The sequence below is a fragment of the Tupaia chinensis genome, unplaced genomic scaffold (assembly GCF_000334495.1).
Source record: "Tupaia chinensis unplaced genomic scaffold, TupChi_1.0 Scaffold000012_1, whole genome shotgun sequence".
NCBI lineage: Eukaryota > Metazoa > Chordata > Mammalia > Scandentia > Tupaiidae > Tupaia > Tupaia belangeri.
The window spans coordinates 2,311,212-2,333,831 of record NW_006159442.1 but is presented as its reverse complement, the minus strand read 5'-3'; the positions used below and the strand labels follow the sequence as shown (position 1 = coordinate 2,333,831).

At 45.0% G+C, this 22,620-nt stretch overlaps 1 protein-coding gene across 6 annotated transcripts in view; it reads right to left on the bottom strand.

Moving 5' to 3' along the window:
• Nucleotides 1-22,620, bottom strand: part of NEDD4L (NEDD4 like E3 ubiquitin protein ligase) — a 381,870-nt gene that overhangs the window by 218,421 nt on the left and 140,829 nt on the right. The window contains exon 1 of one of the 6 annotated variants that reach the window (XM_027768364.1): nucleotides 2,601-2,728. The exons of 4 other annotated variants lie outside the window; for them this stretch is intronic. The gene's annotated coding sequence lies outside the window, so the exon portion shown is untranslated. Of the gene's footprint in view, nucleotides 1-259; nucleotides 337-2,600; nucleotides 2,729-22,620 lie in introns of those variants that run through there. One more of the 6 variants, XM_027768351.1, reaches the window with a different exon arrangement.

Genomic DNA, 22,620 nt, shown 5'->3' with positions numbered 1-22,620 from the left:
CTTCTGCTTAATTGGGGGGGGGGGCAGAGGAATAGTTAATCATCTCCAGTGAGACAGGATGGATAGTTCTCATGGGATAATCTGGTTTTTTAAAATGCTTTTAAAAGCTGTTCCTTAAAATGATAAAAAGGGGGGGGGCATTTCTGATTTTACAGCTACAAAAGCCATCTTTCCTGTTTTTTAGGTATCAATATGAACGTGTCGAAATCACCCCCACCCCATGTATTTGGGTCAGAAGAAAACAGCTAGCTCCACCTACCCCACGGCTGCAAGGCTCTCCAGGCAGTGCGCTCCTTTCTGGAGGAGAGCCCACGGGTGTCCTAACAGGACGGTGAAGAAGCAGATGGCTGCTGAGAAGGTGGAGACCAGGCAGGCAGCACCTGTGGCTGGGGAAACAGATCACCCAACACCACCACCACCTGGCACGAGGGCCTGGCAGCAGCCCGCCCTGGCACGGGTACAGCAGGAGGCACCCTGGAAAGCCTTAGGGTCTCAGGAGCCCGCTGACTCCCAGAGCCGTCCTCCTGGGCTGCTCTGTGGCTGCTGTCTTCTGCTGACTGTCCCTGGTTCTACCTCATCTGTCTCAGCCCACATTCCACGGGTGGGAAAGAGCACCCGCAAAGGGAGAAACTGGCTCTGCCCGGTTCCGACAGGTGCGCAGGTGGCAGGTGGGGACCAAATCACACAGAGGAACCTCGGAGTCCAGCCTGGGCAGCGCGAAGCAAGGGAAATGTTCATCGAGGCATACAATCATCCGCATTAAAGATCATTAACCAGGTACTCAGGGCCCTTGGCAAGAGGTGAGAGTTTGCAGGTTGGAAAAAATGCATTCAGATAAAGTGGCAGCCTCTTGGTGCCAAACACACAGGTTGGGTCATTTCAGGAGAAGGACACAGCAATGGCAGAGAAGGAGCAGAACCAAACGGGGGTGAATCAGAGGATGAGCGCATGCGTCGTTGACTCACATTTAATTCTCTTGGGTTGATTTCCCATTCTGCCCTGTCCCTGATGAGGTATAACTAATCACCTTACTTGCAAAGCATTTACAGGTAAGGAATTATAAGCAGGTGAGATGTGGAGGGATTCATTCATCTCCCCAAATTTCCATTCCTCAACAGGAGCAGCTCCCTAAAAGGTGATGGCTGGGATGCTAGGACGTCAAGTCGCACCCAGAGGGGATGGAGTCTCCCTGTTCATCCAACGGTTGCGTGGTTTCTCCCACCTCGATGGACTTGTCGAGCAAAACAAGAAGCCACCATCAAAAGCAAACAGGGTCAGAAGTTCAATTTCACACATTACACACAGCCATGGTTTTGAAGTTTCCTGACAAATGTTCTTTCCGTCATGCTTCAAGCTTCTGGACATGCTGGGGCCTCCTCCTCCTCCCCACCTCCTACAAACCAAGACTGGCTCCCATCGCTCCTCTGTCTCAGGCAGCCAACAGTTGCTCACTGTGTCCAGGATCACCCAAAGGGAGCCTGTACTGCCCTGCTTTTCTATTCCAGAATTACATAATTCAAGTTCCCTCAAATGATGTATTTGCCATAGAGCAATATCTGTGACTGAGGTCAGAGAGACAGAGAACCGCACTGTCCCTGTCAAAAGGGAAGGGGATTCCTCATTTCTAAACGCTCCTTACTGATGTTTAACACAAGCACTCTGGAACGTAAAGAAAACGTTAAGTGCTAGTTTTATTTTCTCTAAACAGAAAAGAAGTTTGTATGTTTGCAGGCTGAGGAATGTGAGAAAAGACAGCAATAATCTAATATCAGACACCTTATTTACAATTTTTAAAGCTCCTAATTAATGATCTTTCTGGATAGGGCAAACTGGTTTGCTCTGCTAACACGAGTGAGACTGAAGTTAGCAGTCATGTGACTCAACCCGAAGGATTTCCTGTAAAGGTTATAAAACAAACAAGGAAGGTGTGCGATCGCAGGAGTAAGTCTGAAACAATACTGTCCCACCACCACCTACCTGACTGCCACAGCTATGTTTTAAACTGAATTTACTGCACAAGGATGTCAAAAAGGAAAAAAAAAAAACCCTATGAAATGATCCATCCTTGTGTCACCTAGAGTTTTGTACCAAATTTTTGAACTCTGCATGACAGATCCCTTCGCCGTGTCTATTTCTGACATTTCAGGAACACTGAGATGACAAATGAAATAATTTATTCATACAAGGGAGTGCGGAGGCAAGATACCAGAGCCTTATCTGTATAATAATTTTTCAGTACAGTGTATGAAAAGCAAGGGGTTTCCAACATGACAGAGGTTAAACACATACATAGTTTAAAATTTTCAGTGTATACCTTTTCTTTTTTGAAGCATGCAGAAAATGCTTTATGGACATTTAAAAAAAAAAAAAGAAAGGAAAAAAAGCAAGGTTCAAAATCTCCCCAAATCCTGACATATTTAGGTTAAAGCTAATGGATTCATTACAAGAGAATATTCACTTGATGCTTTGGACACAGAGGGAGGGGGAGAAGGAGGGGAAGTCCCTCTCGGGTCAAATAAAAGAAGAAAAAAAGAAAGAGAGAGAGAGAGGGAGGGAGGGAGGAAAGAAGGACGGACGGATGGACCTTTAGAGGCACTTACCAGATTCCAGGCAGGGAGATCTCTTTTACCAGGGAGTGAGAAAGACGCTGCTCAATGCAGATGGCTGGTCTGTTTCCCCTAACAACGGCAGCAGCAAAGAGAAATCCCGGTCTCTGCCAGTTCCCGACAGGTAATCAACAGCCTGATCTGAGGCTCCGCTCTAAGGGAGGTGCTCCAGGGGGAGGGCTCTGCAGCAGCCACCGCCCAGGTAGGGCCCTGTGCACAGCCACCCACCCCAGGCACCCTGAGCTGCGGGAAGCCTGACTGGGCTGGAGCTCCTGCCTGCGTCTCTCAAATCGGGAGCCAATTCAAAAGTGGGGAAGAGAGAAGCAGCTCATCAGAGGCAGCTGAGCCAATGACTATAGGAGGAACTTGTGGATTCAAGAGATCCACAAAAAAAAGCCAGTTTCAACCACAGCCCCACGACACAGCTCCCAGCCTCCGCAGCAAAACCACATCAGGAGAGCTCCCTGCTGGCCTGGATGAGGTCACCTGGGAATCCCTAAACCAAATGGAATGCCCCTTTTTGAAAATGAATGATGCTTTTTTAATAAATGTGCATACTAATGTTAAAAGAAAGAACAGTCCCAGGAATAAGGAAAGCCCTCTGGACACTTCATTAAATGACTGCTCCATTGTTTTCATGCATATGCAATGTTTACACTTTTGTCAGCTAAAACTAGCTTCAGATTCCACCTCCACCACTTTACTAGCATGGGGACACTGGGTAACTGCCAACTATCCCACCTTTGGCTTCTTCATCTGTAGAAATGGAGTCTTGCAATCTCCTTCACGGGCCACAGTGAGGAATCAGCTAGTTCAACAGTGTCCCAGAGAACCGCAGTCCTATAATCCATGCACCTTTGCCCCTCCTGCATTTACTTACCTTTCAGTAGCTTGTTTAAAAGTACTGTCTTGGGGTCAGCAGATGGCGTAATGGTTACGTCGCTGGACCCTCACATAGTCGACCACAGTTCAAGTCCCAGACCCGGCAACTTAAAACTCACACCAGGTGCATGTGTGTGGCCAAGACCCTGAGAGTAGCATGGAGAAGAAGGGACTGCAGCATGGCCATTCCCCTCCCCACCCTGGAGTGATTTCTCGCTTTCTATCTCTGTCTCTTTCTGTCTCTCCAGTGAGCACACACACCCTATAGAAAAAATCACTCTTTAAAAAAATTAATAAATAAAAAAGTAATAAAAGTACTGTCTTAAATCAACTGCAGCTACCCCTTACACTTTCCCTCAGTTTAAAACTGTTCCAATGCAAGCATTTCCAACAGTAAAAAATATCTCTCCAATTCTCTCTCTTTTCAAGGTTTCTGTCATACGGCGTGTGCACACTCTCCAGAGAAAGAAAGTGAAAGGGAAAGTGAGAAATTAGCCCCAGGGGGGATGGTCACCCCATAATCCCTTCTCCCTGACTTTTTTGGAATTTTGGGCATGCACAAAAACATGCCAGGCACAATTTTCAAGTCACCAGGTCCAGGACTCAAACCATAGTCAGCCATGTGGGAGTTCAGCACCTTAACCACCATACCACCTGCTGGACACTCCCTTTTCTATTTTTTTTTTTTTAAACAATGTCTTCAGCAGGTTAGGGAAGTCAGTTGTAAATCAATTTTGCATACAATGGTCAAAGAGACAACTCTTGTGACCCCACAGACCCTGAACTCTCTACGGACACCAAGTTGCCACTTAAGGAAAAGGAGGTTTCTGCCCAAACATCCATTTATGTTTCTACTTTAAGGCCAGGTATATATCACTTTTAAGAGCCATGAGTGTTGAAGAAAATATCGGAGCCCTTAATTGAACCAGGTCTTTTCTTTAATGTTTTCTCTTAAAAGGCAACGATTTCTTATCGTAGTGGGAGTTCACATCTTAATTGGAATGCCACTCAGTCAGAGCAACAAGGGCAGAGGTTAAGCATTCAAAGCGCAGCTTACTGTGACCTTCCACAGGAGGGGAGACCCAGAGTCCCACCTGGTGGGCCAAGAAGCTGCCATCACCATCTGGTGGTGGCTCTTGCATATTGCAGTCACAAACCCTACACTGTCTTCAATCCTTTCTCAGGGAGGTCGCCTGCTGCAATCCCTGCTTCCCTACATTTTACTTCCTGCCAGTGTGGCACTCAAGGACACCTTTACCCTTCCCCACAGGATATTCTTTTCAACCTCACTCTTTCTCATAGGGTTCTGATCAGGCTACTAAATACGTGCGGGAGGATGACAGGTCTGCTCTTCCCCACCCAACACCTGCTGATGTGGTTACAAAGAATGAAATCCTCAATTAAAAAAACGGAAAAGAGAAGCAAAGGGTCAGCCCACATCCAAATGCAACAGTCAAGAGCCAACCCTGATGACAAACACGAAGCAGGCATCCTCCGAGTGAAGAGACCCACTGAGGACCCAAGAACTATCAGACAGGGTCTTTGGCCTGGGCTCTGACCCAACAACTTGGGGTGGGGGGTTCAGGTAAGCTGTTCTGTGTGGCTGGAGTAGAGAGTGTGCTGGAAATCAGGTCCGAAATAATGAGCTACCAGTCAGGTGATATGTGAGCTGTCTCTCAGCACTCACTTCCCCCAAGTCTTCTTCATCCCCAGTGAAGATACTAGGTTCAGGAGGTTCTCAAAAGCAGATGCCAACCTTCAGGGGAAATTACAGAAGTGAAGGGCTTGGGAAAAGAAACTCGAAAATGCATACTTCAGTTTTGTCATTGGAATACTTTCTTACATGACACTACTGATTTTTCTTTCTTTGTTCTTTTTCTTTGAAGAGGTTTTTCTATAGGGTGCATGCGCTCGCCAGAAAGACAGAGACAGAAAGCGAGAGATCATTCCCCAGGGGGGATGACCACGCCGCAATCCCTTCTCCATTTTCCTCTTGGAATCTTGGGCACGCACGCACACGAGCCCGGCAGGACTTTAAGCCACTGGGTCAGGGACTCGAACCACGATAAACTACATGGGAGTCCAGTGACACAGTCATTACACCAACTTCTGTTCCCAACACTACTGATTTCTAAGAGAGGAGTAGGGAAAGGGCAGTATTAACTTGGATTTTATACACAGCTGTAAAAAGGCCTAGGTGCACCACAGCTGGCCAATCCTGCACCCGGCAGCAGTGTCTGCTGAGTGGATCAGAAGAGGATGTCTCTTGTAAGTACAAAGGAAGACAGGAACTGTTAGAACTTTAAACTACATAAAAGGTCCTGTCTTCTACCCACATCACCCCACTACATTATTTGCAATGCTATAAAATTAAGTATCTGGTTGATTTTACTTTAATTTTATTCTAGAATAAGTCAGGAGGGAAATTGCAGTACCTTCTGTTCTTCAGTCAGATGTGTCATCTCACGTACAAAATGGCCCCAAGAACTAGCTCATGCATAAAATAGCTCGTATCAAGAAATACAGCCACCTATTTGATCTCGCGCACACCCCCTATGCTGGCCTGCTCTCTTCATAGCCACTCACTTTAAAAACCATTGCAGGGACCAGCATTTGGCATGGTGGTTAAGGAAGCTGGACTCCCACATGGCCAACTGTGGTCTGAGTTCCGGAACTGGTGGCTTGCTTTCTCACTTCTCCCTCTCTCTCTGTCCTTCTCTGGTCAAATTAAATAAATAAGTAAGTAAAGTTAAATAAAAAGTAATTCTTAAACAAAACAAACAAAAAACATTGTAACCAGACCAGGAGGTGGTATGGTGGTTAAAACACTGGACTCCCATGTGGCTGCCTGCAGTTCAAGTCCCAGACCCAGTGGCTTGAAACTCATGCCAGGTGTGTGTGTGTGCATGCCCAAGATCGCAAGAAGAGAATGGAGGAGAAGAGATTACAGCATGCCCATCTCCCCTGGGGGTGATTTCTCACTTTCCCTCTCACTGTCTCTCTCCAGTGAGTCCAAGGACCCTATATCAAAAACCTAAAAAAAAAAAAGCATTGAAACATTTGTACATACCCAAGCCACAAGGATGCTACGTTGTGCTGAAACGTGACAATATCCAACTTGGATATCCACTGTTTAAAACAATCAGAAATGAAGCAGGCAGAAAGACAATTCTATACATTAAAGAATCTTCTGTTTCACTTTTATGTCTTGAAATCTATGGCCCATGTTCAAGGGCCAGGCTGAGCTCAAATTAGCTAGGGAAAGGGCAGTATTAACTTGGATTTTATACACAGCTGTAAAAAGGCCTAGGTGCACCACAGCTGGCCAATCCTGCACCCGGCAGCAGTGTCTGCTGAGTGGATCAGAAGAGGATGTCTCTTGTAAGTACAAAGGAAGACAGGAACTGTTAGAACTTTAAACTACATAAAAGGTCCTGTCTTCTACCCACATCACCCCACTACATTATTTGCAATGCTATAAAATTAAGTATCTGGTTGATTTTACTTTAATTTTATTCTAGAATAAGTCAGGAGGGAAATTGCAGTACCTTCTGTTCTTCAGTCAGATGTGTCATCTCACGTACAAAATGGCCCCAAGAACTAGCTCATGCATAAAATAGCTCGTATCAAGAAATACAGCCACCTATTTGATCTCGCGCACACCCCCTATGCTGGCCTGCTCTCTTCATAGCCACTCACTTTAAAAACCATTGCAGGGACCAGCATTTGGCATGGTGGTTAAGGAAGCTGGACTCCCACATGGCCAACTGTGGTCTGAGTTCCGGAACTGGTGGCTTGCTTTCTCACTTCTCCCTCTCTCTCTGTCCTTCTCTGGTCAAATTAAATAAATAAGTAAGTAAAGTTAAATAAAAAGTAATTCTTAAACAAAACAAACAAAAAACATTGTAACCAGACCAGGAGGTGGTATGGTGGTTAAAACACTGGACTCCCATGTGGCTGCCTGCAGTTCAAGTCCCAGACCCAGTGGCTTGAAACTCATGCCAGGTGTGTGTGTGTGCATGCCCAAGATCGCAAGAAGAGAATGGAGGAGAAGAGATTACAGCATGCCCATCTCCCCTGGGGGTGATTTCTCACTTTCCCTCTCACTGTCTCTCTCCAGTGAGTCCAAGGACCCTATATCAAAAACCTAAAAAAAAAAAAGCATTGAAACATTTGTACATACCCAAGCCACAAGGATGCTACGTTGTGCTGAAACGTGACAATATCCAACTTGGATATCCACTGTTTAAAACAATCAGAAATGAAGCAGGCAGAAAGACAATTCTATACATTAAAGAATCTTCTGTTTCACTTTTATGTCTTGAAATCTATGGCCCATGTTCAAGGGCCAGGCTGAGCTCAAATTAGCAAGCGATGATAAACGCCAGGAGCCCAGAACTCTGCGTTCTCTGTGTGCCGGTACAGCGCCTTTCAGAGCGTCTACCAGCATGAATAGAGAGATGATTGTCGAACTCCGCTGAAAGACAGAGACAAGCACCCAGGGGCTGCCTCCCCACCAACTAGCCCACAGAAGCACTGATGCTTGTTCGGAGAGGCAGGAAATAAACCACACAGACTCGGAAACACATGCCAGGCAGCCTACTAAGGAACATTAAAGCGAGCAGCAAACTGACAGACACCACGTGGATTACTAATGTGGATAAGCCAGGAATCAGGAGAACTAACCCTAAGGATGCCCTTAACCACCTTACGTCTTAACCTTTCCAGAAATCAACAAGTCCATCTCAGCAGTGTCAGAAGGAACTTCCCTGCTGTTTTCTCCTCCCCTTACTACCTGAACGGTGTAGTAAGCCACGGTGACACAGGTGACAAGGAACTGCTGTGTGATGCTGGAGGCCACAGGGGAAGGCTCTGGATCACCCAGGACCCCAGCTGGCTGAAGGGCTTCAAGGGCATCAAGGTGTGAAGACCCTGTTGAGGGTGTCTGTCACCTTGCCTCTCTTTCTCACTCTTGAAACAAATAAGTTAGCTTAAAAAAAAGTTTTTAAACTAACTGTAAAAAGAAACACACGAATGGTGCTTTTTTGTTTTGTGGCCAAGCCACAATAATCCCTTCTTCTCATTCTCCTCTGACAATTTTGAGCACATATGTCCACAGGTCCAGTGTGTTTTTCAAGCCACTGGGTCTGGGACTCGAACTGCACAGACATGTGGGATCCAGCTGCCTTAACCTCCACACCACCTACTCACCTTACAAGCAATCGACAATACCTGAGAATCAAAGAATCATCCATGATCTGGAACAGTGCATGTATTCACATGGCTTCAAAATGCCAAGGCTGACACTCCTCACCCTACAGTTCCATAACTGAGGCTCACGTATTTCACAGCCCAGGCTTCCAAAGCCAACGTGAATGCTCTCTCAGTCACCAAGTACCCACAAGCTCCTACACGTACCAGCTGCTTCACGGGCACTGGGGTTCCCAGAAGGAGGCCTTGTCTCAGCCTATCTGTGCTTGCCCATCCAAGCCCGACTTCCCTGATCTGCGATCCCACGTCTGTGCACATGACGGAGCAGTGCGGTGTCATATACCACGTTCTGGCCAAAGGCGACTGTTCTGTAAAGAACCTAGCTCGCTCCCATAGTTCTAAGCTGTGCAGACAAGGTCAGTGTCTTCTTCAGTCAATTGCCAATTATTTCAGGGCCAAACCTTCAGTCAGCCTCGATCCAGGGAACGCAGCTGCAGGCCCCAGAAAGACAGACAACACTATGAACTCTGAAATAGCAGCTACCAAGGCCAGGCCCTTGAACTCAGAGTCTCACTTCCTTCCTATAACATGGTTCAATTCCAAGCGAGCTTCATTATTTAACTTCCACTTCAAAGATTAGGCTACAAGAGTGTCAGTTACTGCCTTCCCTCTAGAAATCCAAACACACCGGAAAAAGAAGGGAAACCAAAACTAATCATCAATACAAATGGCAATTAAAAACCTCCAGCATGAGAATTATCAATAGTCCATTTAGACATCAGTTTGTAATTTTAAGATCTTTTTTATCACATCATTAAATATTCTATGGGAAGCCAGAAGAGGGCTTTAAACACTGGTAGTAAAAGGTCAACTATGAGGGTAAACCATAGGCTTTCATTTGAATGGGAGTTAACTTCATTTCTTAAAACTAAAGTAAGTCTTTCCAACTATAAAGCAATATAGATTCTTCACAGGAAAATTACATATAAGCAGATATACGTAAATTTACTGAGGTGAAAAGGAGAATAAAGACCCATGAATGCTCTTCTTGAAATAACACTACTGGGACCAGCAGTTAGCATAATGGCTATGTCGCTGGACTCCTATATAGCCAACCGTGGTTCGAGACCCGGACCCAGCAGCTTCAACTCACACCGGGCACATGTGCATGTGTGCCCAAGATCCCGAGAGGAGAATGGAGGAGAAGGGATTGTGGCGTGGCCTCCCCCCCAGGGAGCTGATTTGTCACTTTCTGTCTCTCTGTCTCTCTCTGTCTTTCTGGCAAGTGCACGCGCCCTGTAGCAAAAACTTCTCCAAAAAAAGAAAAAAAAAAAAGAAAAAGAAAAAACACTACTAAAACATTAGAACATTAACGTCCTTGCAGATCTTCTATCTCTGGATTCAGTATTTTCTCCAATGAGACAGGATCAAGGGCCAGCAGGTGGCACCGCGGTTATGGTGCCGGACTCTCACATGGCCAACTGCAGTTTGAGTACTAGACCTGACAACTTGAAAATCATGTGGGACTTGTGTGCCCAAAATCCCAGGAGGAGAAAAGAGAAGGGATTGTGGGTGGCCACGCCCCTCCTGAGGGTGATTTCTCACTTTCCCTCTCACTGGCTTTCTGTTTATCTCCAGCAAACACATGCACCCTATGGCAAAAACCTTAGGGGGAAAAAAAGAGAGAGGACGTACACAAATCAGTCTTACTTTTTTACTCTATGTTACAAAATATTTCCATATCATTAAATATTTATCTGCAACCTCATTTTTAATGGCTCACACTATCTCTTACAAAGATATACCATAATTAATTTAGGTTGTTTTAACTTTGTCATTATGACAAATAATGCTTCATCCTTATAGTTAGTCCTTTTTATATATATATCCTTATATCTCTATATAAATAGATAGATAAACAGATATCTCTTTAGGGAATGTAAGAATATAATATTCTTCACTATTTCTTTAGAATAAGTTTCTTTAAAAGTGTGTTTGCCAGATCAATAGACATGTACATCTTTTATATATGTGATGGCATTATACAACATAGTTATTGAAAATTTAGAAAATATGAACAGCAAAAATATCAGATACTCCCCCTTCCTAATATAATGTTAATATTTTGTTGTGTACATTTCCAAACTTTTTAAATTAGGTATACCTTTAAAGAAAAAAAAAAGAAAAAAGAAAAAAAAAATTTTCCCATTTTGCCTAAAGGATTACTTGGTTTGGTTTTATTTGAAGTATTGATTTTTTTTTCTTTTTGAGAATTCTATATACAATATTCCAGTTAACCTATTTTAAATTTTATAATAGGGATCATAAAATCCTTTATTTGATTAAAAACAACAACAACAACAAACAAAAGAGACTTGACTGCTAACGTATGACTCAATGCAGAGAGAAGGCAGGTGAGACAGGGATGCGAGGTAGGAGGTGAGGAAAGGGGGTAAGGATTGGTGCTCTGATGCAAAGCTGCCTCTACCACCATGCTGGGTTGTGGGCTTCGCTATAAATCGTCACTGCCTTTAAAAGCACACAGTTGCCCTATTTACAATCTGTAAAGAAAAAAGCCAGAACCATTGGCCAAAAGAGAAATGATCTGGGGGCCGACCAGGATGTGGTCAAGGTTCCATCACACCTTAATCCCGTTTTATGTGGTGCGTTGTTGAACATGATCGCTGCTACCTCCTTAGGACTGTAACCATCCGATGTTCATGCTCCGAACTTGGACAGCCAAATGGACAGCCCAAAGCTCAAACCCATCTAGTTGAACTGGTTAAGAATGCCCAAGGCAAATCAAGTTTTAAGACACACCAATAAACTCAAAGTTCATTTTAACTCTAGGCTCAAAGTTTTGAGGTTGTTTTCTTTCTCCAGTGGCATTATTTCAACTCCTCTGGCATAAAGGTGACCACCTATAGTTTGGGGTTTGGTCAGAATGAGGGAAGAAATATCCCCCAGAGCATTCTGGGGCTGCACATTCAGGTGGGCCAGCAACCAGCCAGTGCTGAACTTTTAAGAACAAAAGAGCCTGTTGCCTTTCAAACGACAGGCTTAGTGGGTAGAAAGGCAGCAAAAATTTGACGTGGGCTTTATAAAGTCTAAAAATAGACACTTGAGGCAGAATGGTTTCTTTAGAGAACAATTTTAAAGATTCCCAGGAGGTGTCAGCTGTTCACTAAACATCAGATGAGGACAAAGGCTTTCCAAGCTGTCGGGACTGCAGAGCTCACAGTGAGGGCTTCCTTTACTGCACTTGGCGCCCTGGACAAGTGGGAGAAAGGTCTTTTGTTCACAGCCCTGCTGCCTGACAAAAGGGCCTGGGGAGAAGGTCAGGGCTTGGTTTCTGACTCAGGAAAGCAGCGTTCAATAGAAATATTCTAGAAATAACTCCTCTTCTATCTTGCCACACAGACAGACCCGCTGGAAGAATACCACTCCGTGCATCCCTTTTCCTCAGAAAGACCTGAATTAACAATTTGCAAATATAGATTACTTATGAAAAGAGTCAGACTTCTCCATAATACAGATATAAATATGTATTGGGTCGCCGGGAAAGTCATGACACAGTTTTTTGCATAGAAAGACATGGGAAAATACATCATGACTTTCCCAGTGATGTAATAGTTGCTTAATTTCCGTTACGCAAATGGAAGCTTGGAAGCAGGTGTGTAGGTCCAGGACCCCACACGACAAGGTGCCGTCCTTGATGAGAAAGTCTAGCCAGAATTAAGATCATGAGACCAGAGTAATGCAGCTCAGGAGAGGGTGCTGGGGCACAGAGCACAATGGGGTACAGGCCAGGCCAGGCCAGGCCCGAGTCTAGACCAGCCTCCACCTGTCATTTTCGGCCCTGGTGGTAACAAGAAGCTTCTGTAACTCTCAGTTTCCCAATTGGCAAAGTTGGTCTGACTCTCTGGTTCCTAACTATGGCTATACATGTCTGACTCTAGACCTCTGCATCACAATTTCTGGAGTCCTTACATATATATTTATACCACGAGAAACAGAAATAAATAGAGAGACAAGCATCCCAACGAAGTCCACCCCTAGTCTCAGCCAACCTGGGTCGTGGTCATTGCATACCCTAAGAGTACACAGAGAGGCCCTGAGATGCAAGCCTATAACCCTCCCACATGGGCCCAGTGGGTTTCTGCCATACATTCGCCTGGCCCTAAACTTGAAGCTCCCCTGCTGTCACCAATGCAGAGCTAGGCTTGAGAACCACTCACTATTTGTAGGTTTTTTTTTTTTTTTTTTTTTTTACCTCTACAGGTCTGTGCATACATTTTGGCTTAGGTCTGAATCTATTTTTCTAGGAGGCTAGGGAAGACCTGGCAATGAGATGAGAAAATGGTATGTTGGATGACTGACCTGTGGGTTGGCCTGGGCCTCATGCAGGACCTGGTCTCAGCAGGACTACTGTTGACCAACAAGGTCTTCCCTCACCAACCCTTGGGACAGCCACTCTGCCTCTAATTCTTCACATTGTGAACACCATCCTCCTCCTCTGAGAACTCTCTTCTCTTAGTCTTCAAAACACACCCAAGTCCCTACCAAGAGGCGCTCTCTGGATTATTTGGAAGCAAATTAGCAAAAGGGTGAAAATATCTCTTGTCCATAGGACTCACACACAGCCATTTCTTTAGAAAGAAGGAACTCAGTTACTCTGAGCTAGCAGCATATTCATATTCTTTCTACCTTCAGTTCAGACTAAAGATAAATGAAACGCACATGGGGAACAGCAATGAGGATTTGCTGATTTTCAATGTGGTTTCCATATTCACTTTGAGAAGTCCTGCTTGCTACCTCTTTCATGAGAAAAAGAAATGAAGCATTTAATCATCTTTGGGTATTATTAAAGTATATTCCTAAGTATGTGGTTGATTTTCATAATTAATCTTAAAATATACTTAGGACTGAACTGGCTCCATGGCCTGGTGGTTAAGAGAGCCAGACCCTACATGGCCAACCATGCAGTTAGAATTCTGGCCCTGGTGGCTTGAAAATCCCATAAAGTGCATGCCCCGAATCCCGACACGAGGGAGAAGCAGAGGAGAAGGGAATGCAGAATGACCGTACCCCACTGAGAAGTGCTTCCTCCCTAGCCCCTCTCTTGCCAGTGCAGTGCCCTTTGGCAATATAAAAAAATAAAATAATAATTATACACACACACACACACACACACACACACAAACACACACACTTAAAACAACACACTGAGGGCCAGCAGGGGGCCTGGTAGTTACAGCACTAGACTCCCTCACAGATGATTATGGTTCGAGTGCCATACGTGGCAACTCGAAAATCTCGCCAGGTGCGTGTACCCTCCAAGAAGAGATAGGAGGAAAGACTGCAGCATGGCCAGTCCCACAGGGGGTGATTTCTTACTTTCCCTCTGTCTCTCTCTGTCTCTCCAGTGAGCTTACCTGGCCTATGGCAAAAACCTAAAAAGCAAAACAAAACAAAACACACACACACAATCTCAATAATATGTATGAAGGAAAAGCCTATTTTTCCTACTCTCATCTACTAGAGAAATCAGTGAGTCAAAGGTTTAGCCGTAAAAAAAAGCTTAAGGGATTTAAATTCTAGTCATTCAGTTTTCAAATTTAAATTTCTTCTATATTACTCTTCAGATTTACAAGAACCCTCGATAATATTTTTCTGCTTCGAAGTTCTTCATCCCCAGTCCTCACCCTTGGTGTATCTGTTGATTTTCTTTCCAGCAGCTACCCTCTTCTCCTGGTCCTTGGTCTTCAGACCCCACCTGCCTGCTCTAGCGGCTCTGCAGCCAGGACTGCAGTAAGCCAACCCCAGAAGATGAGAACAAATGTCAGGTCACGCAAAGTCTGCCAGGGTTCTCCCCACTAGGGTACATGAAGCAGACAACTGCTGACCAACCGAGACCATGAGCCACAGACACGAAGGAAGCAAGGTCTCAAGGACCCTCATGAGGGCACCATCCTTCCTGAGTGGTTCTCTCCTCCGTCTGCTGCTTCAGTTCCTTCTAAGCACCTACTGCCCATCTTGAAGGTCACATGTATGCATACAGACAGTGACAGTGTCTACCGCACCTATTCTCAGCCTGGAAGCAGAACACAAATGTCCTTAAACGCCCTTGGTAAGAACTTGACCCTTTATTGGTGCTGTAGACCAGTGGCTCCCAGCTCCGCCTGCTCATTCCCAGCACTTGGGGAGCTGTAAACCCCAGTGCTCAGGCCTCACGGCAGACCAGCTCATCAGACCAGGTGGTGCAAGGCCAGGGCGCCCAGGAGGACCACATGCACAGTGAGGATAAGAAGCTTCTGTAACCAATGCACAGTGAGGATAAGAACGGAACCTGTGCAGCAAACTTGGAGCCAACTCTGGCTCTGCCACTTACCTGCTGGGACTTAAGCCAATTGCTTAACCTTTCTGATCTGCAGATTTCTGCATCTAAAAATAATCCCTACCTCCTAAGAGGGATTGACAGTCATGATTTAATTATGCCATATAAGGCCATGGTCTCAAAATACAGTAGGCCCTGCCAGCTGTGGTGGTGGTGGGTGCTGCTAAGATGCTATGCTCCCAGATTGGGACCACATGGGAAGCCAAGGTTCGACTCCTGGTCCAACCTTAAGGCTGGCACAGCATGCACCTGTAATCAGAGACTCAGGATGCTGAAGCAGGAGGAGCTCAAGCTCCATGCCAGCCTGGGTAACACCGTGAGCCCCTGTTCAAAAATGAGCCAAGCATGGTAGCATGCCTGTGGTCTCAGCTGGGAGGCTGAGCTAGGAAGCTCATTGCCATGAGACTTTGTCTTAACAAACACACAAACAGAATACAGTAGGCCTCCGCCTCTGCTGCTGTGTCTGTAAAATAATGACAAGGAACAGAGACACCTGGGAATGTGAGGAATGAGGACAGGAGAGATGTGTGTGTGTGTGTGTGTGTGTGTGTGTGTGTGTGTGTGTATACACCTTTTCCTTCCTTCCATGAGAAAGACAGAGACTGAAGGCACCACCAACAGCTCTTTACTCCCAATCCACCCCCAGTCATGGCCAGCCCGGATCACGGGCACATGTGGCAAGCATGCCAGGACTGCACACGGAGGTTTCCAGACACACACCCAAGGCCAGCCCACGTTCCTGTTGTGTTACTGCTACGCCATCACATGGCCCCGTGGGTTGTTTTTTTTTTTTTTAAATAATATGTATTTGTGATTTATTCTGTAACTGTCCAATTAACAGAAAATTCCAGTCTCCCGCTCACAGGTCAGTGAGGCAGCCCAATAAGATGCGAGCCCTGAACTCCGCAGGGGCCCCACACTCTGCTGGGGACATGGGGAGAAAGCTGTCATCAGGTGAAGAGCGGCTGAGGATAAAACGGGCCAAGGAAAGGAGGAGGGTGCGAGGGAGGAGGGGATGCCGAAGTCTGAGCACTGGCCATGCTGTTTTCCAACGGATCTACTTCCTTAGTTTCTAAACTCTGCGGCTGCATCATCCAGGGAGGGGAGGTTTAGGGGCAGCTGTCTCCTCACACTCCTGTCAACACGCAGTGCAACTGCAATTTTCATTTGCACAATGTGACAGATGAAAACGGCATTTCATTGGGAGTTTTAATCGCTATTTCTTCTATTATAGTGAGGCTAACTATCTCAATATGTTTCATTGCCACCGATACTCCTTTTCCTCTGAACTGTTTGTATTCTCTGATGATCATTTTTCAATTAGGGGACCAGCCTTTTTATTGATCTGTTAGAGATATATCAAGGAAATGAGCCCTTGCTGTGTAATAGAAACTGACGCCATCTTTTTTTTTTAACATGTTATGGTACTTGGTTTTGTTTCTGTCATGCATCTTTTTACAGTCCTAGGTCTGGTCATTTCATAGCTTCCCTAATTTAGGGGTTGTTATTTGAGATAAAACCACTTCAAATCTCTTCCTTAAAATGAAAGTTTGTGGACGTTGTTGGTGTTAAGGTCTCAATCGTTTTGAAATCCGGTCTCAGTAACTATGCTACCTCCAAACTCTGTCATCGGAAGCTCACAGGGACGAGAGCCTTATTCGGGCCAACCTGGGTGTGACCCAGCCCCGCAGTGCCGTCCAGCCCAACCCTGTTGCGCCTGTGCATTTAGCATGAACTCAAGCTGGTGTCCAGTGGCACGTCTGCTCTGTGTCTCTACTAGGAGTGGACACGGCTTGAGAGCAAGGATGCTCACTAAAGCTGAGCACTCCCAGTGCCCAAAATCCTAAGAGGAAAACGGAGAAGAAGGGATTGTGGTGTGGCCATGGCCACCCCCCAGGGGGAGAGGCGGAGGGAGGGGGACTGCTCACTTTATCCCTTACTGTTGTCTCTCTCAGACAAGCTCATGTACCCCATGGCAGAAACCTTATTAAAAAAATAAAATAAAGTGCAATAATTTGTCAAAAAAAGTTTAAAAAAAAAAAAAAAAACACGAACCTAGCCCCTCTAGGAAATGTTTATAAGCCACCACTGCTGTGACCAACAGGCCTCCAGGATGCACAGTAGACAGGGCATTATAAAAATGTCCTGAAAACTTTCTGAAAAATCAAGATATGAACAGCAAGTATCCAGCTAGAGTGAAAGTGGAGGCCACGGCAGTCCCGTCTTCTGACCAGATAAACTATGAGAACACTCCCAGCCAAGTCCTGGCAGCTTGAGGTCTGACGCACTGGTACTGCGCTTCGACCCATTGACCGTGGAGTTATAAACAGGCTAGCAACGATTGCACAGTGTGAATTTCGCCCCCACGTATATACACAAAGGCCACATGAAGGGGCAGGGAGTTATTCTCAAAGGGTTAAGTAGGTTAGGGATGAAGGACCAGAAGGGACTTTTATTTCCTACCTTATCTTTGTCTACTGAGACTTTCGCACTAACATCCATCACTTTTATGTATGTTAATTTAAAGAGGTAAATTCTGGGCCAGCTCTAAGACCCTATTCGTTAGGGGAGCCTTACCCCACATGGCAGACTGTGGTTCAAAGGCCCTGGTGACCTTGAAAAAATGCCAGGCATATGCGAATGCATGCCCCAAGCCCCAACAGGACAGAGAAATGGAAATGGGATTGTGAAATAACCACAGCCCATTGGAAGATGCTTTCTCCAACTCATGCTCTTTCTCTTTCGGGAATGCACACACCCTCTGCCAATCAAAAAATATCAATTTGAAAATGTATTTAATCAGGACCAGCAGCTGTCATAATGGCTATGTTGCTGGACTCCCATGTAGTTGACTGCAGTTCGAGTCCTGGATCCAGTGGCTTAAACTCACGCCAGGAGCATGTGCGTGCGTGCCCAAGATCCCGAGAAGAGAATGGAGGAGAAGGGATTGCGGCATGACCATCCTCCCTGGGGGGTGATTTCTCACTTTCTGTCTATCTTTCTGGTGAGCGCATGTGCCCTATAGCAAAAACCTCTCCAAAAAAAAAAAAAGTTTTTAATCTTTTAAGAGGGTAAATTTTAAAGTAAACAAAAAGTTTCCTATGTCTGCTTGCTCACTACCACGCTGGAAAACGGTCTGTGACGTGCTTGCCCACTAGCACTGCTGTCAGCTTCTGGGGTGGAGGCAAAAGAAGGGGCAGAATTGAGCTCTCTTTCCTCAAGGGGCTCTGAAACTCTTTTCTTTAATACGTTCGTGATTATTACTTCAGCTGGAGTGTGGGCCCTGCTTGCAGTGCTAAACCACATGGAGGACAGGGACAGAGCAGCCACCTCACACCATTATCGGGCACACCGGCTACTGAGTTTACTCTGCAGATATAGCCTCGGCCCCACAGCACATGCCAAGGAGGGTAAAGTCAAGCAACAGCAAGGCAATGGGTAGAGAAAAGAGGTTGCTGGAGGGAGCAGAATGTGGCTGTGACCCACACTGACAAGCTCTCTCTTGCAAAAACGGCTTTTAACACCCTCCAGAGTCTCTGTGTGGCCTGGGAAATGCTCATCACACGCCTCATGCTCTATCCGGCAGGTGATATGGAAGTAGCATTCCATTTAAATAGCGTTCTTCCTCTCAGCTGAGACAGTATTCAGATTTTCATTTGTTTATTCATCTGTTTGCTTTGAAGATTTGCTCTTTTCAGGGAGAAGTATCTAAAGAAAGTGAACAATAAGATCTTGCTTTTGCACAGAGTGTGTTAGCATCACCAAGGGTCTTCATATGAAAACATCCTCTTCTAAGAAAGTATTAAAGATGTATCAGGCCTACGACAACTATCCTAACATGCCTGGGAACAAATCTTACATCTGCAACAACAAAAATAATAAGGTTATTTTAAGGTTTATTATTTTTAACCTCTAAGGGACCCTCTTCAAAGTGCCTCTTAAATTTTCTGTCCCACTGAAAACAAGCATGGTTATTCTTGGGCCATCCCACCAGAGAGTGATTTCTTACTTTTTCTCTCTCTAGCTCTCTCTGTCTCTATGACAGAGCACATGCACCCTATAGCAAAAATCTCTCAAAAAAACAAACAAACAAACAAACAAAGAATGCCAGGAGCCAAATGGCGGCACAGGTAAAATGTTATACTCTGAGAAGCTGCTGTACACGAGAAGGTTCCAGGTTCATGTGTAGCGTCTTCCCTGAGTTTTCTGGGCACACATGCACTGATATGAGGATGGGGGCTGGACTGAGGCATAGGATCCTGTTGGGAAGCAGGCTCTCTGTTTCCCTCATGGAAGGAATAAATAAACTAACTTTAAAAGAAGCAGGAATCGCTAGCAAAGGAAAAGAAGGACATTATTGCAAAAAGAGTAGATAAATTACCCACACCATTCTCTTCTGTGAGTGTTGTCAGCAGCCTCCCCCCCTCCAGCCTGTTTTAAGTCTTTTGCTGTAACATATCCACTTAGGCAGAATGCCCAAGAATTCTTCCACCAAGACTTAATGGACTCTTTCCTTCCTTGGCCTCAAGAGAATTTTATCCAAAAGAAAACTCATGCATACCAGAGAAAATCAGCCAGCCTTCCATTTAAAAAAAAAAAAAAGTTTTTAAAAAATGGCTATTTCTTTTGTTCTTTGAGAGTTACTGTCATCAATCAGAAAAGTAATGTAGTCCACACGTTATTACAATACAAAAAATAAGATAGGCGAAATGATAATACAATAAAAAATTTTATGCCCTCTTTACTCTTTCTGAGCCAATTTTTCATGTCATGGATTGCTTCATTAACTTCTTTGTAATATTAGAAATTCCTACAACCTCAGATAGAACTATATGTGAAGGCAATTTTTTTTAAATTCCAAAACCAAGCACAAAAACTGAGCAACCACACCACCAGCTGGCCCCAAATACAAATACTTTCAAGAGGACCCATACCTGTTCCCCAACAATTAGGGACTAGGCAACTATTTATCATATTATCTTTCCATAGTAAGAATGTCAGTTTGGAAATCCCTTTCTTAAAAAGACCTGAAAGAGCGCTGAAGTTCTAATCCATAATAATTTGAAACTAAAAATGCATTACCTATCATTAATTTTGCCTGAAAGCAGAACTCTTCACGGGAAGAATGCTATTTCCCTCCAATATCAGTTCATTATTCTCTTGTACTCAGTAGCATTTTATTTTGATGATTCTACAAGTAGAAAATTATTCATCGGAGAAAGAAAGAGCAAGTACTAAAGTATGGCATTAAGTTTTATCTACTTTTAAATAACTATGTAACAAGTAATCATTGCTTGCACGATCCTAGTAGGTAGGGCCAATACCCCCTTGTTTGTCCTCTTCCAACATGAAACAGTTACAGAAGACGGACCATCAACTTTCAGCTTCCCAAAATATTTATGGGGATTGTGCCTCTCTGGGGGAAAATGAGGCAGGAAGAAAGTCAGAGGATGGGAGTGGGAAAGGAGGCTGGAGCATCTGCCTTTGTGGCTACATAGAAAAACCAATCAGGGCAGAAAATGTAGGAAGACTTCCAGTGGGGGGCGTCCAGCTGATTAAGCCACATTTGATACAGCCAACGGGGTGAATCAGTGGCCCCAGCCACATTGATATAGCCAATGAGATGAGAACAATCCATGGGCCCAGCAAATGATCAAACTACACGACCCTGGTAAAGAAATCATATACCCCATGTTAAGGGACTGCCAGAGCCCTTGAGCCATTCTCCCTGCCCCACCCCCCCCAGGCCTGCTCCTATTCCTTGAGAGTGTACCTTCACTTACACTTAATCAACCATACTTTGCTTTTGCTTAAAAAAAAAAATTCTTGTGTGTGTCACTACTTGAGAATGATCAAAATACCTGCAAAAACAAACAATATTCAAATGAACAATTTTGTTTTAAAAAGAACCCAGTGGGTTATTAGATTTGTATATGACAATTTTATCGGTCCAGAACAAAAATGCACCTGATGATCTGGCCACCAGAGGGAGCTGAAACCCCCAAAATGCTTCAGGAAGGCCATTTGGGAAGCTGTTCTAGAAGAGGCCTTCTTGGTGGCAGATGCTTCACAGTTCCTTTCTCAAAGGAATTCTCCATGGGCAGAAGGGTTAAGGGTGAGGCTTTCCTTAAAAATAAAGGCATCTGTGCTAGCTTAAAAGCAGTGAGGAGCTAAAAATAATGTGATACGTACTTGAAGAGAATTTCACATTAAAATGTATAACCTGCATGTTTTAAAGGTCTTCAAGATACCATAGACTACCATAAACAAGAAAACTAACGGAATGAGAGGGTACGAAATATATGGCCATGTGTAATTTACTTGGGGAGCACAAAATAAATTCAGCCAAGCAGTGGAGGTGGGCGTGACCAGTGGGCCGAGCAGATAAAGCGATGGGCAAGGACAGTCCCCACCCTGGAGCCCTGGGCCAACGTGGGCCTATGGTTCCCCATGGAGCTGAAGGACTGGTGGAGGAACATCTCTATGCCAGGTTCCAAGGGCCTCATGGACACTGCACGGGACAGGAAACTGCTCCAAGGACCTCTCACCTAGGGCAGTGGACGCACGGGTCACAGACATGACCCAAGAAAGGACAAGAGCAAGTTGGTGGTGCAGACACAGAGATGGGGGTGGTTCTGGGCACCAGCAAGAGGCAGGGAAGGGACAGGGCAGCCTCTGAGGGAACTACAGCACGACTGAATATGGCTGCTCAGAGCAGCTTGAGGCCGAGGAGGCAAGGGACACACTGCAGGCCATACACACAAGAGGGCCTTTGTGTCCATGCTAATCCATGGCAATGGGCCTGCCAGGGGCAGAGAAGGAATTCTGTACACGTGTGGAGGGAGAGAGAGAGGGCAGACAGGGACAGGGCTTTGCGAAGTCCTCTGCATGAACATTGAGGCCCTGGCGTGGGGGCAGGAGGGAACAGAGAGTCAAGGGCAGCTGGCAAGATGGTGGAGCCATCAGTTATACCAGATCATTCCTGAGAAAGCAGTTTCAACTCTTCTGACATTGCAGGCCAAGAAACTGCATAAAGATAAACAAAAGCTCCTGAATTATATATATGGCTCCCGCTAGGTTCACATCTCATGTCTAGAACACAATGGTTTGACTACAGATTTAGTATCAAGGGAAGATGAAATCACACTGCAGGGAGCCAGTAAAACATCCTGGAAGAAAGAAGGCATTTAGATTTCTCATTCATTATCATCCAGACTCATAAACCAAATAACGATGCCCATCACTTCAACCAAGTTAAAGCCGCTGTTCTCAGTGAACTCCCAAGAGACAAAAAAGACAGTACAAGAGAGTTTTGAGAAAATATCAATAGATGATCAATACTACCATTTTCACTTCCCCCTCCAAAAAGTGATAAAGTTGGAAGATTTGCCCATTTTGATTTCTCAACCAGGCACTGCCAAACTAAGTAGGTCTTATTATACATATTTCCCTATGTTTCTAACATGGACGCCTAGTATTGAGCTTCTAAAACTAAGCGACCGGAGAAACAATCAGTTCTTCAGT